Source organism: Schistocerca nitens, chromosome 2, assembly GCF_023898315.1.
Source record: "Schistocerca nitens isolate TAMUIC-IGC-003100 chromosome 2, iqSchNite1.1, whole genome shotgun sequence".
NCBI lineage: Eukaryota > Metazoa > Arthropoda > Insecta > Orthoptera > Acrididae > Schistocerca > Schistocerca nitens.
Genome location: NC_064615.1, coordinates 294,360,821 through 294,380,551, shown reverse-complemented (window position 1 = coordinate 294,380,551; position 19,731 = coordinate 294,360,821). Strand labels below are relative to the sequence as shown.

The 19,731-nt window shown below is 41.2% G+C and overlaps 1 pseudogene; it reads right to left on the bottom strand.

Annotated features, from left to right (window-relative positions):
* Positions 1-19,177: 19,177 nt before the first annotated feature.
* LOC126238335 (5S ribosomal RNA) lies at positions 19,178-19,295 on the bottom strand (annotated as a pseudogene).
* Positions 19,296-19,731: the final 436 nt, after the last annotated feature.

The following is a 19,731-nucleotide window of genomic DNA, read 5'->3' as shown; positions in this document are numbered from 1 at the left end:
AAAAAATTTTACAAATTGTTTTGGGCAGTGGCCAATAATGATTTGATAAAATTTTTCATAATTACAATAACAAAGAAATCAAAGGCACACACTTATTGATACAATGTTGGTCAAAAGCTAAAATTTTCTCACAGTCCATAAAGACAGTCCTGATCATTCATCACAGTAACATTGCAGTGTTTTTCTCAAAGTCTGAGCAGTAAAAGAAAATGCACACGGAAGTAGTGGATTTCCATGCAATCTTGAAGAAGTAGTGTTGTCCTTCCAACGGAAAGACAGTGCTGACTCTTGACATGCAGACAGGTATTGGTCCACAACAGAGCAAACCCACAGCAGAGTCAGTCGAAATTTTGAAGAGTATTGGTAGGTAGGTCATCACAGAGCAGACCCACTGTAGTCCTGGTAGAGATTACGGTACTGGTGTGCCACGAGAGGTGCAGACCCACTGCAGTCCTTGTAGAAATAATGGTACTGGTGAGTCAGCAAAGGTGTAGACCCACTGTAGTCCTTGTAGAAATGGCCAGCAGCCATCTGTTGTGACTGTGCAGGTGCACAATCACCATTGAAGAGTCTTGCGAATAATATAGCAAGTCCATAACCACCACTTGTGCACTCACAAAGTTTTTGGAATTGTCCTGAAATGGAACTTACAAGTTAATAATATGATGAACTGGTATCAATTACAATTTTATAGCATAAGAATACAATAACAACGGTACAAAATACATCATTAAAAACATAATAATACAGATAACATTTGTAGGAATAGGGGCTTTACAAAAGAATAAAAATAAAGATATACAATAGTGTTCCAGGAATTATGACATAAGTAAATAAATAAAAGATCAGAATAATTATTGAAACATCAACTTCACACATGAGCATTAAAACAGAACAGAATAAATAATGTCTAAACATCTTTACAAAGAAAATAACATGTTATCAGAAAAATTCTACAACATAACTCTTATTAGCTAAACACAATAAGACAGGAAAAACACAAATTCACATAGTGTAATAACACAAAAATACAGGACAGGGTTTGTTTTCAGTGTGACATTTGGTACTGCAGTCCACCCCAAAACTTCATTCCATAGATCTTTCGTCTTATTTCAACATTTGTTTCCACCAAAAAAATCCTATCCAAGCATGCTTTCTGTATTCTGTTCACATCCTCTTTCAAAAATAGTTTTTCTCCACTGTGCACTACTTTTTTGGCCAAACCATTTTCTTATAGCTTCTCAATGCATTTCTTCCGATTCATCATAGTTAGTTTCTTATATAGTCTACTCCCTCTTAAGCTAACTTAAATCTACTGAGCTCAGATGCTAAACTAAGGAACGAGGCAATGCAGCAGCACAAAACAATTAACACAAACAGCAATGATAAAAAATACAAAAGGCATAGCAAGCAGCATAAATTACAACTAATATAAGGCAATGAGCAGCAAACAAGAAAAATAAATCAGTAGTAAAACTGGCTTAAAAGTATAATACAAAGTGAAATTTAGTAGCACTATGCCTGGCAAACAGCAGCAGCAAATGCAAAAACTTATATATAAACATGACATAGCTCAAGCAGAAAAAATATTACACTAAAAATGGCCATGTCTAATACCTATGTCACATCTTAACACTAGAGTGATGCATCACGAGAGCTTACACTAGCAGATAAGTTACCAAATCGTAAAGAAATTATTTATGCAATTCCTGTGAAGGGAAATGTCTATTTATGTGCCCTCGTTTTCTTGGAAGTAGATCATAAATTTCTTATTGACTGGATCTGTAGGCATAAAATAACTATATTAGTACATATATTAAATTTTATTTTAACCAATGCTGCAGTGCAGCTAGAAACTAGGTATTAAAGAAAATGAGCAAATATGTACAAAGGCCGGCATGAAACATCATTCATTAACCATATGGCATTTCATAAGGCAGTAAAAATTCTCTCAATTCTCGAGAAAGACGCTTGTCATAATCAGGTGTGCAGATGTAAGTATCTTTCCAAGTAATGAGCGTGTTGTATTTGCGGTGCTTTCTACAAAGGAATGTCAATAGTGAGGATAATGGCCCTTTTTTTTTCTCCACCTAATGGCTTTCTTTTGTCAGACGACTACCTCTCAGCTGGGCGCCCAAAACGCATCATGTCAAGGTCACTTACCTTTCTAACTGAAATATTTACAACAGCAGTTTCCGCTACAATGACAGTCCCATATAAAAATATTTTCACAGGTTGAGAATTTGCGTTACAAATGTGTAGAAAATAAAATCCTTTAAATATAACAGTGTCCAAAAAATTTTCGCCGGCATTGTGATACATTCACGCATTTACACACATTTCGTAACTCTTAAAGTACGATTCTTGATTTCCAACATCCTTTTCATAAATCAGAGTCCCTAACAACTACTCATTATTCCTTACCTTATTACACATATACATATTCGTCGACACTTCTTCAGTATTTCATCATAATAAATACACTCCTGGAAATTGAAATAAGAACACCGTGAATTCATTGTCCCAGGAAGGGGAAACTTTATTGACACATTCCTGGGGTCAGATACATCACATGATCACACTGACAGAACCACAGGCACATAGACACAGGCAACAGAGCATGCACAATGTCGGCACTAGTACAGTGTATATCCACCTTTCGCAGCAATGCAGGCTGCTATTCTCCCATGGAGACGATCGTAGAGATGCTGGATGTAGTCCTGTGGAACGGCTTGCCATGCCATTTCCACCTGGCGCCTCAGTTGGACCAGCGTTCGTGCTGGACGTGCAGACCGCGTGAGACGACGCTTCATCCAGTCCCAAACATGCTCAATGGGGGACAGATCCGGAGATCTTGCTGGCCAGGGTAGTTGACTTACACCTTCTAGAGCACGTTGGGTGGCACGGGATACATGCGGACGTGCATTGTCCTGTTGGAACAGCAAGTTCCCTTGCCGGTCTAGGAATGGTAGAACGATGGGTTCGATGACGGTTTGGATGTACCGTGCACTATTCAGTGTCCCCTCGACGATCACCAGTGGTGTACGGCCAGTGTAGGAGATCGCTCCCCACACCATGATGCCGGGTGTTGGCCCTGTGTGCCTCGGTCGTATGCAGTCCTGATTGTGGCGCTCACCTGCACGGCGCCAAACACGCATACGACCATCATTGGCACCAAGGCAGAAGCGACTCTCATCGCTGAAGACGACACGTCTCCATTCGTCCCTCCATTCACGCCTGTCGCGACACCACTGGAGGCGGGCTGCACGATGTTGGGGCGTGAGCGGAAGACGGCCTAACGGTGTGCGGGACCGTAGCCCAGCTTCATGGAGACGGTTGCGAATGGTCCTCGCCGATACCCCAGGAGCAACAGTGTCCCTAATTTGCTGGGAAGTGGCGGTGCGGTCCCCTACGGCACTGCGTAGGATCCTACGGTCTTGGCGTGCATCCGTGTGTTGCTGCGGTCCGGTCCCAGGTCGACGGGCACGTGCACCTTCCGCCGACCACTGGCGACAACATCGATGTACTGTGGAGACCTCACGCCCCACGTGTTGAGCAGTTCGGCGGTACGTCCACCCGGCCTCCCGCATGCCCACTATACGCCCTCGCTCAAAGTCCGTCAACTGCACATACGGTTCACGTCCACGCTGTCGCGGCATGCTACCAGTGTTAAAGACTGCGATGGAGCTCCGTATGCCACGGCAAACTGGCTGACACTGACGGCGGCGGTGCACAAATGCTGCGCAGCTAGCGCCATTCGACGGCCAACACCGCGGTTTCTGGTGTGTCCGCTGTGCCGTGCGTGTGATCATTGCTTGTACAGCCCTCTCGCAGTGTCCGGAGCAAGTATGGTGGGTCTGACACACCGGTGTCAATGTGTTCTTTTTTCCATTTCCAGGAGTGTAGATATCATAATAAACATTCCTCATATAGCATCAGCTTATTGATCATAAACATACCTCAACAGCAAAATACACATGGTCGTCATAATAATAACATCACAACACCTCAGTCAAATCTCAAAATCGTCGTAGCTTCCTCCTATAATATCAAAACCTAAAGAAAATTCTCTGCTCATTTCAATAGTGTCATCTACCTCAAATGTACTTTAAAAATCATGCTCCCTTACCAAATACATCATTCAAAGCTCTCATAGTATCACAATGGTTACGAAAAAAAAATACGAACAGTTCACACAGTGCAGACAAAATACAATTTCATAAGTGTGAAATTATCCACCTGTGTAATTGCGTAAACATCTGTCACTGATGTAGAAAAAAAATGTTTGTTTCTCTGTTAAATAATCAGGTAGCTGTGTATTTTGTGTTGGAGAAATATGGTACCGATGTGTAAAGTTGTATAAGCAAATACCATATTAGCTAGGGCTCCTTGTGCTTGCCACACACATGGTACACAAAGAAAGCGTGTACCCCCCTGAGGATTAATGTAATTATACCCTCAGGTGTTACAGATTACAGCAATGGAAAACCCTTGTATCATTGTACTTCAAATATCTTAAAAAAATAAATATTTTAAGTACAAAATTAATCACTCAAATACGTGTACTGTAGTGCTAAACTGTGCGTCTTGTTGTAAGATAATCTCTGTGGAAGTGTCGTAGTTATCGTCCTCCGAAAGCTAAGTTCTGCAGAAGTCAATGTACTTACCTCATGATACACAAAAGTGAAATGCTTTGCGTATAGATATCTTAGTTATTATGCTTATTGGCGTGATGAAGAAAGTACTGTACAGTAATGTGTTGTTGTGCCACGAAACAGGCTGTCTCCTTGTAGCTATACCACAAAAGTTACTACTAAAACATGTTTTACTTTCCAGAATAATGCAGAAAAACTGTGCAGATATAAAACAGAAACACCGCAAAAGCAACATTGTAAATTGTCAGTCATTAGTAGCGTCGTGATAAAATCGTGTAGCTGTCACATAAACTAACCACTGTGTCATCTGGTATCTCACAGAAAGTACTTTAAATCCCGAATGTATTTTCAAGTAAACAAAAATGTTGCATTAAAAATCTCATTAGCAGTACCAGTACATGTTCGAAGTATGTAAGCCTGATAGTCGTTACGTAATCGTGCAACTAACAAGCAAGAATGTACACACACAATAACACTGTGTCGTCTGTTCACAATAACAATGCATTCGTAATTTCTATTTAAATAAGTTCTCTTGGTTCTTGACTGGATATTTAACTTCAAAACATTGTTACATGTTAACAGTTTCTCAGTGTGACAAAGCATACTAGTAGCGTGAAGTGAAAAATTTTATGGCAAAGACAAAGTTAAAAAGCAGATTATCATTCAAGAAACGGTTTTACATGTGAAATGTGGTGTAATCCTTTACTCTTCATAGTACTCAGATTTTCAACTTGAACGCAATTATCATGCGGTATACGTCGGTAAAGAATACTGGAATTTTTCTCAAGGTTAGCGCCTATGTTATTTTTCTCTGAGCCAGCCGGCGCACGCGGCTGCCTGCGGTGCGAGTCATTGTCTGTTTCTTTGTTGCGCGCGTCGTTATTGGGATTAGGAGACCTAACTTCTACAAATTCGCCTTGCCGAGAGGACCCAGCTCTGTTAGAATCCCGCCAGTTCTGATGAAATTCACGTCTGTCGTTATGATTATACCGTCTGTCGTCATGTCGGTAGTTCCTGTAGTTTCTTTCTTGTACGTCATGTGGTGGAGAATTTCTCCCTGAATCGTAACTGCGCGCTGGACCATTGCATCTAAAGTTACTCTGTCTCCCTTGATGATAATTATTTTGGTTCCCATATTGTCTGTTTCTATGGTAATCTCTGTCATATTCATTACTATGGAAGTGCGATCTTTCTCTGTACCTATTATCCTGCCAACGGTTGTCATAAGGGTGGTGTCTTTTTTGGTCACGATTTGTGTTGTGAGAATAGCCTTGTCCAGTTATTATTTCCTTCATCGCGGAATTGCGACGGATACGACCTGTAATTGCTGTGTTCCTGTTTTCGCATTCCGCGATTGTATTGTCAGTGTCAATTTCTAATTCTTGTAAGAGTCCCTGAAAAGCTTCAATGTCGTCTTTGCAACGTCCTGCCAAAATAATATGTCATAAATGTTCAGGTAATTTGATTAAGCAAATGCGGATGAGTTCTGAGGGGCTGTATGGGTTTGACAGGTACTAATTCTTATGCAACATGTCTTCAAAATATTTCACAGGACTGGAAAATTCAGATTGTTCGAACTGTTTCATCATTATGATGCTATGTTTTACTCGGTCTTGTGTAGTTTGAGACCAATATGCTGAGAGGAAGGCACGGTAAAATTCTCCTTCACTGTGACAATCGTGAATGACCGATCGCATTCTTACAGCTGGTTCATTCTCTAAATAGCCACACATAAATTCTAATCTGTGCTCTAATGACCAGTTGGGAGGAAATCAATGAGAGAATTGATGGAGCCACGCTTGTGGATGAATGTCGTTGCCAGAATTCTTAAACGTTTTGAATTTACGTGCAGTAATGAACAGCTTATAGTCAAAATCATGATGTCGGTGAGTCGCATATCGGTCATTGTTACGTCGTTTCGGCGGTTCCATTTCAAAATTCGGTGCACCTTGCCAATTTCTTTCATAATTTCCGAAATGCGCTGTGTTATTATTTTGTGGCTGTTCCGTATTTCTATGTCCCTCTTCCCATATTGGGGCGCGAGTGTCCCCTGAAATACGCAATTCTTGTATTACCTGTGTCAGCTGATCTTGTACTTCGCGGATTTCTCTTTGGTGTTGCGTATTAATTTGATTCTGATTTTGTTTGAATTTCCTAATTTGTTCGCACTCTTCTGTGTCATTAAAGACTACCGGTTTTGTGTCATTCAGATTATCATCTACCTTCGTATATAAATTATTTAGCTGATCCGAAAGTTCAACTACTTTCTCTGATAATGTACTAATTTCCTCCATGTGTCTTTCTACTGTGTCCTTTAAGTTTTCCTGAGTTTTTGCAAGTTGCGTAACCGAATCGGTAGATGCAACTGAGTCAATTTTAGCTTGCAAGGTCTCATGATTTTCATGAACGATAATTTGCAGTTCTTTTATGGCTGCTTCGTGATTCTGTAATGCATTTTCATGCCGCGAAAAAATAGGTTGAAAATGCTCACAAATTTGTGTTTTTACGTCGTTACAGACTTTTTGACATTTCGATTCGATTTTATGTAACTCAGTAGTCAAATCTTCACGTGTTTGTTCAAGCGTGGTGTGAAGATTTTGTTCCATTGCGTCTAACTGTTGCTGTGTTTGTCTCTGGTGTTGTTCCATTGTGTCTAACTTTTGAAGATTTAGTTCCATTGTGTCTAACTTTTGAAGATTTTGTTCCATTATGTCTAACTTTTGAAGCTTTTGCTGTGTTTGTCTCTGATTTTGTTCCATTGTGTCTAACTGTTGCTGTGTTTGTCTCTGATTTTGTTTCATTTGTTGCATTAATTGCAATAATAATGTATTAGTGTCTGGAATCTGTTCCTCTATGCTTTTCGGCAGTGCATTTGCACCGGCAACATTCACATTTTGACAAGCAGAAAATGTGTCTTGACTTATTTGAGAAAACGGTGAGGACCCAAAACCTGAATCTACAGTATTTGCGAGATTGTTTCCTGTCATTTCGGATTCCTGAGGCGAGCTGTTGCCGACCGATCGATCGATAATGCTTCCCTGTTCACTAATTGTTTCACTGTGTACACCATTATTTGCAACCCGCTCCATTTCCCTATACGCAATTACCAAATTACTACTTTGAACATTAGTTAATTCATTACTCTGCTGCGCTAACACACTGCTTTCGTCTTCACTGTCATTTCTCAGTTTACTTTGGAGCCTAGTATTACGTTTTTCACACGCCATAATTGTCACAATATTTCACACGATAACACAGAAAAGCACAATTTGAAGAGCAAAATAAAATAACATAGCAATGGAAATAATGTCTACTTAATTGCAAGCGCAGCTGCGAAATACTTGGTGCAAATCTACATGCATGCCACAACTGTTTTACTGTACAACAATGAAAAACTACAACTACAATGGAAATTCTCTCTATAATTACGCGCTGGCAATAAACAAAATCTACACTAATTACACAAACTACAAGAAAAAAATCAGAAGATTCCAGTGAGGTATCCTCGGCTAAGGGTCGACATATGAAACGTCCACTTAGAAAAATTATACATGACTGTGCTTAAACTGACACACAATATTTTGTTAGCGCAACGCAATCTGACTTTCAATAATCCCTACAAAAGAATGGCCCTGACTAACATTAAACTATACCTTTCACAAATCACTTACCTCACAAAAATCTTCGCTACTCAAGCTACTGCAATACAGCGAGCGCCACTACTGCCAGCTAAATAAAAGATTCAAAATACTGAAGGCACTAACTACTGATAGGCATAGTTAGCAAATGAAAGATTTTGATAGAGAACAAACAATGTATTTACCTTAATAGTGTTGAAAAATCATAATATACATAGCAATTCATGATATCCAGTATTACAAATTTCAAAACTCCGCCATCTCTCTCCCCACATCCACCACTGCTGGCGGCTCACCTCCAACTGCGCAACGCTACGCGCTGTTCACATCCAGCTGCCGCTGCCCAACACTACAATGGCAGACAACAATGCAAACTAGCCACAGACTGCACACAGCACAGCCAGTGATTTTCATACAGAGCGCTACGTAACGTTGCCAACAAGAAAACATAAACAGCCTACTTACAATTCTTCTAAATTTTGCCACTAACTTCACAGAAGGATCGCCACCCAACTAAACATCACGTGTTTCTTATGTACTGCAGTAAAGTCAACGAAATGAAGCAGACTCTCACACATCGACATCGCCACATAGAAATGGCACAACAAACACAAAAAAACTCACTTGAAAATGGGAATCATTTCCCGAAACGCGTCGTGTGAAAAATACAGTAAAGAAAATCGTGACTGATAGCAGAAGAAATATTTATAAACAAACCTATTATTTTCACTGTCGCAGGCTTCAGAACCATTGATATTGGATCAAATCAGATTGGCTGCACGATCCGTTAAACTGATTGTGCGGTAATTCTCGCACTTGTCAGCTCTTGCTGCCTTCGGAATTGTGTGGATGATGCTTTACCGAAAGTCAGATGTTATGTCGCCAGACTCATACATTCTACACACCAACGAGAGCAGTCGTTTTGTTGCCACTTCCCCCAATGATTTTAGAGATTCAGATGGAATGTTATATATCCCTTCTGCCTTATTTGATCTCCAAAGCTCTTTTAAATTTTGATTCTAATACTGGATCCCCTATCTCTTCTAAATTGACTCCTGTATTTTTCTTCTATCACATCAGACAAATCTTTCCCCTCATAGAGGCCTTAAATGTATTATTTCCATGTATCTGCTCTCCCCTCTGCATTTAACAGCGGTATTCCCGTTGCACTCTTAATGTTATCCCCCTTGCTTATAATGTCAGCGAAGGTTGTTTTGACTTGCCTATATGCTGTCCTTCCGACAAACATTTCTTTTTCGATATCTTCACATTTTTCCTGCAGCCATTTCGTCTTATCTTCCCTGCAATTCCTATTTGTTTCATTCCTCAGCGAATTGTATTTCTGTATTCCTGAGTTTCCCGGGACATTTTTATTCTTTCTCCTCTCATCGATCAAATTAAGTATTTCTTCTGTTAGTTGTTACCTTCTTCGTACCTATGTTTTCCTTCCCAACTTCTGCGATGGTCCTTTTGAGAGATGTCCATTCCTCTTCAACTGTGCTGCCTACTGAGCTTATTGCTGTATCTATGGCCTTCGAGAATTTCAAGCGTATCTCGACATTCCTTAGTACTTGTGTATCCCTCTTCTTTGCGTATTGATTCTTCCTGATAAATGTCTTTAATTTCTGCGTAATCTTCATCACTACTGCATTGTGATCTGAGTCTATATCTGCTCCTGGATATGTCTTACAATCCACTATCTGATTTCGGAATCTCTGTCTGACCATGATGTAATCTAACTGAAATCTTCCTGTATCACCCGGCGTTTTCGAAGTATACATGTCAAATCATAGTTTCATAATAAAGCAAATCTGGATACATCTACGATTTCAGAAAAATGAGGGTCATTCAGTGACACAACAACATTTCAATATCTTTAAAACAACAGAAGTTAATATTTCATGGTTAACAAACATTTAATCAATGAACTTCTGATTTAACGAATTTTAATAGCTTCAAACGATTTCAACAAAAGATATCTCAGATGGCAGAGTTGTACTACAGCTGTCGTTACTGAAAGGTGCGTATCTGTATCTATTTTATTTTTGATTTACGACGTCTTTTATATCTTTTTCATTAAATGAACACAGCATGAACATCTCACATTTTGTCATACCTGTGTATTTATTTAAAGAACAGTTTACTATTTTTTCCAGTAACTTTACTGAAATGTATATTTCAAGTGGTATGAAGCAACTGTGCTAATGTAAAAGTGGTCAGTCGCATGTATTAGCGGATATCACAGTTGGAAAGAGAACCAAAAGAAGCTTCAGCCACGAAGCAATAAATAACTGTTTAAACAAAAATTAACAACAATTCGTTGTCATTTAACGTGGCCGCACTTGTGCAAGAATACTAGCTTATTTATTTATGAACATACCTTTACTTCCAGCCATTGTACATGGTCTAAGAGTGACAGAACTTTTAAAACATTTCTTTTATTTAAACCTTGTTGTAATATATTAGTTTTGTGTGGGAAAGTGGTCAGCTTAAATCAAATAATGTCTCTAGAGCTTAAGGACGATTTATCTTTGGTAGGCACAGCCAACGGAAAAGCAGACAGTAGCGGAACACTACAGGAGTCAATTGGAGTCTGGGACTTCTCGACTGACGAGATCAAGGGAGCGATCCTGGACACTTTAAGTCAAATGCTGGAAAGAGGCAGGCCTGCCTATGGTAACGTGCATTATTCAGTCGTTTTGGTGATTGATTCTGGGTGATAACTGGGAGCTACAATGCCTTTGAAGGGACTTCATATTTCTAGAGGTCTGAATGTGCTACAGAATAGGACTCTTAACTTTTCTTGCTTGTATTTCGGAACTGAGAACAAACAGAATATGAGTTATCGTTCTTTATATCGTATTTATTAATTTGTGAATCATTGATGTTGAACTCTGAACTATTTTGAACTGGTGAATGTTTTATATATTGTGAGCACGAAATGGACTTAGGTTTCGTGAGTCTTTGATGAGTATCTAATTTGCAAATTTTGCTACCAATTTCATATAACTCTTAACGTAACGTTACTGCATTTGATAGGGGTATTTTCTGTCTGAATTTTAACTGAATATCGTTGGCCCACTTCCCGTTTATTTGAGATGTCATTTTTCGAATAAACACTTTTCAGCATAATTCTCTGTCGTCTATAGACGTTAGAATAGGACCTTTGCTGTTACATTATTCATTTAACCTTTATATTTCTGTGTATTTCAGTAACTCGCCGTTTCAGCCACTACATAGAGTATGTGACTATAGGGTCACAGCTACAGATTATTATTTGCAGCGAATTAGCTTCGGGGCATGAAAGCAGACGTGCTTGAATAAATCCTATGACCACATCGAGCTATTCTTTTTCAACACAGCTTCCATAGCCCAATTACCTAAGTACGAGCAGTGTCAGGCAAAGTCGCAAAGGGTCTGCTCGTATGGACTAGTGTCCCGAAGAGCAACAACTCAACACTGACCATTAGATACTATCGCATACTAGTACTGTCAGCCATGTTTTTGGTACCTGCCACTGTTTACATGCACGCATCCTGACAAAGTTGTCGTTAACACGAATCTGAAATTAGAGATGTAGTTGCCATTTCGCCGTTTATCGTGGGCGTATGAACTAATATGAATGAAGCACATCACTTACCACGATACTCCTGCACAGATGAGTGGCCTGCACGGCTGACTGCCCTGCAGATGACCTGTGCTCTTTTCCCATTACTGCCACTGGGAAGGTGTGCGCTGCGTCTCGTAACGGCAGTTCAGCAGCTAGTTGACCGAGCAGTAGCACCTCCAAGTCACGAAAACTGACAACGGCCGGGAGAGCGGTGTGCCGACCACACGCTCCTCTCCATAGCGGATCCTTTGGCAGAGGATGACACGGTGGTCGGTCCGTACCGAGGCGCCCAACAGGACCTGTGAACGGAATTTACATTCTACTTGCCATGGTTTGCGTCCTGTATCTGCGTTTCTCATATTTCTGTAGTTTACAGCCGAAAACTTCATCTACGTCCTTCTTGAGGGCAGATTTGTTCCAGATTGTGCAGGCAAATCGGGAAAGTAGGAAGATCTAGGTTTAACCAGTAAATATCTCAACGACAGTTCTCTAAAGAATCGAATTCCCATGTGTAAAAGTTTCAAGCGTCTGATTTCTTTACAGATGAGATGATGTATTACTCATTGACGGTAAACATGTAAGCGAGAAAAAGTTTAGAAAAGGTTTCAAATTATGCTTATAGAGTATGCTTATAGATTATGCTTATCATTTTTAAACACTGGATGATTATAGTCCGGCTAATTTGCGCTACTTTTGAAGCAATGCTAGTTTTTCAGGCAGCTAAATGTTTGTGACGTCATATCTTCTGAACTATGCGCTGTACAGTGATATAATTTTGCAAGTACATCCCGTGCTGTTATCTGTAAAATTTGTTCAAATGGCTCTGAGCACTATGGGACTTAACATCTTAAGTCATCAGTCCCCTAGAACTTAGAACTAGTTAAACCTAACTAACCTAAGGACATCACACACATCCATGCCCAAGGCAGGATTCGAACCAGCGACCGTAGCAGTCGCGCGGTGTAAAATTTGTTGCGAATGGAGCTTGTTCTAAACAAGAAATAAATTAAAACTTTGTGGGTGATGTTGAGTTTTACTGCATGAACATCGAAAATATAGTAAGCGATAAACTTTTCTCCATTCATGGCTTTGTAAATGTAAAGATAATATCCGGAGTACCATAGGCAAGTGTGATAGGACTGTTGCTGTTTACAATATATAAAACTAATCTAGTAGAAAGCGTCGAATACTCTTTAAGGCTATTCGCAGATGATGTAGTTATCTATACGAAAGTAGCAACGCCAGAAGATATTAAGAATTTGCAGAACGACCTGTAGAGAATTGATGAATGGTGCAGGCACTGGCAGTTGACCCTCAACGTAAATAAATGTAACATATTGGGCATACAGAGGAAAAGAAATCTACTACTGTACAGCTACACTATTGATGACAAACAGCTGGAGACAGCGTCTGCTGTAAAATATCTAGGCGTAGCTGTTCAGAGCGACCTTGAGCAACAGCGACTCAAAGGAAGGCCTCGGCGTTTGTTGGTGGCGTCACGTCAGCTAGGCACGGCGAACGCCAGGTCTGTTGAAGGCAGAAACGCCTGGGCGTGGTTATCACTACAAATCTCTTATTTTTGGACAAAATGTTTGGTATTGTTTTGCATTCTGCAGTTTTATTTAGATGAAAGATTTTCTTACTATCGTAAAGCTACAAATGAAGATCATAATTCTGTATTACTGAATCCTGTCGAAGCAAACGTAGATCAATATGAGAAGATGCTTTGCCCCATTGCAAGCTTCGGAAATTTTACATTCAAGTAACTATATTTACTTGATCCATTTTGCTATCGAAACTTACCCCAACTCCCTTACAATGAACTCGTTTCTTTTATTTATTTATTTATTTTCGTTTGACATCGTCACTGGAAATGTGAACTAATTTACATGTGTAAATGTCCAACTGTTGCCAGTCATTAGATTACAGTCGTTTTCAACGAAAGGAATTCTAAACAGGAAACAAAATATCTTCATACATCGAAAATACTGCTGAGCTTAAACTTTTTTAAACATGCACATTAGAAAAGATAAATATTCCCATCTTGAAACTGAGAGGAGAAACTTTATAAGATAAAAAATTTTATTTGATAAAACAAATATCTCTCTTTGGCCTCTTCTTCTGTCCCCCACCCCCTCTCCCAACGTGTACAATCGCAAGATATTTCATTAACATTCGGTGCTGCTCACCCCATAGTCAACCAAGATACCTAAAGAACAGCACCAATATGTTCACAGTTTCTTGTAAAAGCAACCCAGTACAAACGTAACTTCCTCAGATTTACAAATAAGGTAAAGAAGCACGAATTCTGTTGCTGCTGGACCATGAAGTTGTTTTTGTATGTCAAGCCTTAAAACAGGTGGAAATTTAAGTTCAGGAGTACACTATTTGTTAAGAAGTGTAATGAATTGCACAATTAATTGATTGCAGAAATCTCTCAGAACAATGTGTGTTGGTCAACTACCGCCAATAGTTTCACATTTTCCTGTGTCAGAGAGGGAGACACCACCATTATGAGCATGCCTGCAACAGACCTGGCGTTCACCGTGCCTAGCTGACGTGACGTCACGAACAAGCGCCGAGGCCTTCCTTTGAGTCGGTGTTGCCTTAAGTGGAACGACCACATAAAACAAATAGTGGGGAAAGCAGCTACCAGACTCAGATTAATCGGAAGAATCTTAAGGAAACGTAACGCATCCACGAAAGAAGTGGCTTATAAGGCCCTTTTTCTTGAGTATTGTTCATCTAGCTGGGATCAGCATCGGGTAGAACTGATAGAGGAGATAGAGAAGATCCAACGAAGAGCGGCGCGTTTCGTCACGGCATCGTTTAGCTGGCGAGAGAGCGTTACGGAAATGCTAAACAAATTCCACTGGCAGAAGTTACAAGAGAGGTGTTGTGCATCACAGAGAAAGTTACTATTGAAATTTCGGGACAGCACTTTTCAGGAGTCGGACACCATATTACTTCCCCCCTTTCCCCCCATACACATCTCACGCATTGACCACGAGGAGAAAATTCGAGAAATTAGAGCCAATACAGAGGCTTACCGACAATCGTTGTCCCCACGTACTATTCGCGAGTGGAACAGGGTTTGAGGGATCAGATAGTACCCTCCGCCACACACCATTAGGTGACTTGCGGAATATGATGTCCATATGGTGTTCAGCAAATGCAGAATTACAGCTATTACGTTTTAATGCTCTTCTGTGTTCTGTGTGTCTGGTATTAAATTTTGTACTTGTCCGTCCTACGTAAAATGATTTGCAGTCCTGCCATGTCAGTTGGTAAATACCGGATGAGTCGCATTTGCCTATATTTCTGTTGGTTGCTCTTAGCTTTCTCTACATTGAATTGTCTGTCCTGTAGGCTATTTTTAGGCCTTGTTTTTTGAGTGTGCTGCCTATTCAAAATGGTTCAAATGGCTCTGAGCACTATGGGACTTTACATCTGCGGTCATCAGTCCCCTAGAACTTAGAACTACTTAAACTTAACTAACCTAACGACATCACACACATCCATGCCCGAGGCAGGATTCGAACCTGCGAACGTAGCGGTCGCGCGGTTCCAGACTGAAGCGCCTAGAACCGCTCGGCCACAATGGCCGGCCCTATTCTATGGCCTGCTTTCTTGTCGTAAGTGAGAGTATACCATTTGCTTGTTGTTATGGATGTTTCTTCTCCATTTGTGTTTGTGTGTTTTGTATTCTGTGCGTTTCTGTGTGTATTAATGTCCTGTGTGTTTGACTTGTAAGTTGGTGACATGCTGTTTGTTTTTGTGTCCTAGGTGTCTCCTTTGTTTTGTTTTAATTTTGTGATACAGTTCCTCTATAATGTTTGTATCGTATCCTTTCTTTATAGTAATTTGTTTGACCGCCTGTGATTCAGGTTTGCAGTTGTCGTCACTGAGTGGAGATTTGTTCAGTTTCTGATTTGTGATTATGTGTGAGATATTTTTAGAAGTGTTTGTGTATTTGTCTGGTATTTTTTGGGTCACTGGTCAGCTTAGTTATGTTGTTGTCCTCTAGAAATTTTACGGTTGTGTCTTTGTATTTCTCCTGTCCTATTACTATCATGGTGTTTCTCTTATCTGATCTCATAATGAGAGCCCTGTCGTTTTTAAATTTCTTCATTACTTTCCTGGAAGTTTCTTCTTCTTCTTCACTTTCTGTTCCTGTTAATATGTTGTTTTTGTTCTCCTTTTTTATACATCTTGTTTCTTCTCCAACTAACGCTCTTGTCAGACCTGCATTGAAGCTTGATTTACTGTTTCTTTCTTGTAGTTCTTTACTCAAGGCATTAGCAAGAATGACTTTACCTCTAAATATTATTGAACGACAATGGTAACTAATCGATGTATCATTATTAATTATTTTCAATTATATTTTACCAGACAATCAAATCTGGCAATGACAGTGTTTTAAATACTTTTGTTTTAGCTGTTTAAACGACACTCGGGTATTCAATAACTGGAGACGAGTGGGATACTAAGTAGGTGACAATGACTGAGGATAATGACAAGGTCAGGTACCTACAATTCTTACGTACAACATTTATTACTGAAATAAAATTCAGTGAGAATGTCACTGGATAATGTCTGTTTAAATTTTGCAACGTGAAGTTAACTAAAACAAACTTACAGCTCGTTGCAGATGTTAACTCGTCGACTTCGCAGTCGCGTACAGTGCTCCCACTGCTCCATGTAATACTGCGTGTATACCTTGATTACCAATGACCAATTATGGGGCAGGATCTTGATGCCATTGGAATCTCTTACATCTGCAAGCACTCGTCATGGTCTTTGTGCCTCGCGAGCAACAACTGCGCCTCACGTAGGCCCGGCAGCGCAATGCGACAAGGTGACAGGGTTACAGGGTGACAATTGCTGAGCCATATGAAAAAAGCGTAAATCATTTACAAACTACGGCGTACACCTCAACATGTAAATGTCACTACAGATACTCGGATTTAGATTATGACACGTTCGGCATGCCTGCCGTCATTGACGATGATGTGGCGCAGACGAGTAGCGAAATTCTGCATTACCGCTAAAGTGTTGGAACATCGATGTCGTTGATGATCTCCTGAATGGCTGTTCTCAGCTTAGCAATGGTTTTGGGGTTATTGCTGTACACCTTGTCTTTAAATATACCCCTGCAAAAAGGAGTCGCACATGTTCAGATCCAAAGAATATGGTGTCCAATCGAGGCCCATGCCAGTGGCCTCTGGGTACCCAACAGCCAGAATGCGGCCCTCAAAGTACTCCTCCAGGACATCAAACACTCTCCTGCTTCGATGGGGTCGAGCTCCGTCTTGCGTGAACCATATCTTGTCGAAATCAGGGTCACTTTGGATTATGGGGATGAAATCATCTTCCAAAAGCTTCACGTACCATTCGGTAGTCAACGTGTCGTCAAGGAATATCGCACCGATTATTCCGTGACGGGACACTGCACACCATACAGTCACCCCCAAAAGCGACGAACACATCCAAATGAAAGTGGGCTTCATCGCCAAACCAAACGACACAGAGCATATTACTTCCTATCACGCCCCGCGGCCAATCGTGCAGTTTGAACGTCCTAAGGCAAACCGTTCAGAAGTTATGCCAATTTTGTTTCATATAGTTCAATTACTGTCACACTGTACGTCTCACAACGTAGTAAATCTCCCAGTCGCTTTGCTCTGACGTCACATTCTCGTCCAAAGACAGTGCCCAACTTTCTCTAACGGCGATAACACAGAATAAATTCATCATAATACAAAATAATTGATACAGGTTACAGAACACATCACATTTGTAATTAACACATAGTATCCAAAGATCTGCATAATAAAATAAATGCACCATATTTGCTATAAACACAACGGACAAAAATTTTAGGCAGCATATCTGTATTCTAGTGTCACAAAGAGACAAGAGGAATATTGTTACCTCCTACATATATCTCACGAAAAGACCATCATGATAAAATTAGAGAGCTTCGATCCCACACGGAGACTAACCAGAAATCATTCCTCCCGCGAACCATATATGACTGGATCAGGAAAAGTGGGAAGTGACAGTGGTTCGCGAGGTACCCTCCGCCACACGTAGCAATGTGGCTTGCGGACTATAAATGTAGTTGAGGGAGAATGGGGAGGGTAACCGGCAGAGGTAGCAGTCGAATATGGAAAGCCGGCACGTGTGTGGACATTGGTCACGTTTCTGCCCGACTTGAGGAGGCCAATGATAAACAGAGTTTGCGCAGTAGCTGTCAGCACTTCGACAGACCAACGACCGAGCAGATGGGCAATGCTTCCAAGGAGAACAACGACCAGCGCTGCTCGCACATTAGTGGTCAATGATCGAGGAACTGTTAGCATACTGAACTTACGTGCGTGATGTTTCTGGCGATGCGGAGGAGGACGAAAAGGCAATGACCGACCACGTCAGCATAGAGGCGAAACAAGGAAAGCCGGCACGTGTGTCGACATTCGTCACGTTTCTGCCCAATGTGAGAAGCATGGATCAACGAAGATGCAGTCGCCACTCTAGAAACTTTGTGAAATTGGCGGAAACACCGAATAAATACCTCCAAAAAGAAACGTCGCCTGGATGGACGGATCGATCGTCAGCCAGCGGAAGTCACACTTCGCTATAACGATTTAGCTGCTACGCTACTCGACAGAAGAAGATGTCGGTACCGCGCCGGTAGGTCAACGCAGAAGACGCCATCCCAGACGTTACCAGAAAAAGTTGGCTGGTGAGGACGGAGGGAGCACGGCTTCACCAAATGGATCACCTGTGAACCTAGATGTATTACTCTGTTTGCTTAAAGGGTCTTATGTCTCAGTAAATGACTGTTGTGGAACCACAAGTGTTTCACTCACACCTCAATCACTGAGCCAAGGAATGAGCCCCCTCCACCGCCCCCAAAGTGTCACTTCCCCCCCCTCCCCACGCGCCCACCCCCGCCATCCCTGATAGAAAATGACCTTTGCTACCCTCTGTCACTGACGCTCCGTGTCTAGCGTCACTAAACCCTGACCCGCTACATAACCCACCTTAAGCGATTAATGGTAACACTCTGTCCGAAGAGGCCATGAAGGCCCAACGGTACCGACCGGCCGCCGTATCATCCTCACCCACAGGCGTCACTGGATGCGATTATGGAGTGGTATGTGGTCAGCACACCGTTCTCCCGGCCGTATGTCAGTTTACGAGGTCGGAGCCGCTACCTGTCAGTCAAGTAGCTTCTCAGTTTGCCTCACAAGGGATGAGTGCACCCCGCTTGCCAACAGCGCTCGGCAGACCGGATGGTCACCCATCCAACTGCTAGCCCAGTCCGACAGTGCTTAACTTCGGTGATCTGACGAGAACCAGTGTTACCACTGCGGCAAGGCCGTTGGCAAATCATGGTAAACTTACTGTAAATGTGGATGGCCATCGTGCCCGTGTACGACTCATCGTCTTTAAAGTCCTCCTCCTGGCTCGGCGCAAATTCTGCTGCAGAGAAACATAGGCCAGTGCCTGTTGCGGTCAGGATAGTTGGGTTTGCACTTCGACGATAAATATAATAGACTGGCCCGTCATTTTCGTGGCTCCAACATCTCTGGGCTAAAGTCACGTGAATGTTGGCAAAACATGGTTGTTTCGTGTTGCGCTTATGGCTGTACTCAGCGTTTTGTCGGGGGAAATGGCATTACATTTCACGTGTGTTTCTATGATAGTGCAGATGCGTTTATTCAAATCTGCTGAAGTGACTTTTATATGTTTTTTACACTTGAAGCAGAGTATCATGTAAATTAAAGTGTTGAAAGTGATGCCTGTAAAGTCAGACTCATAT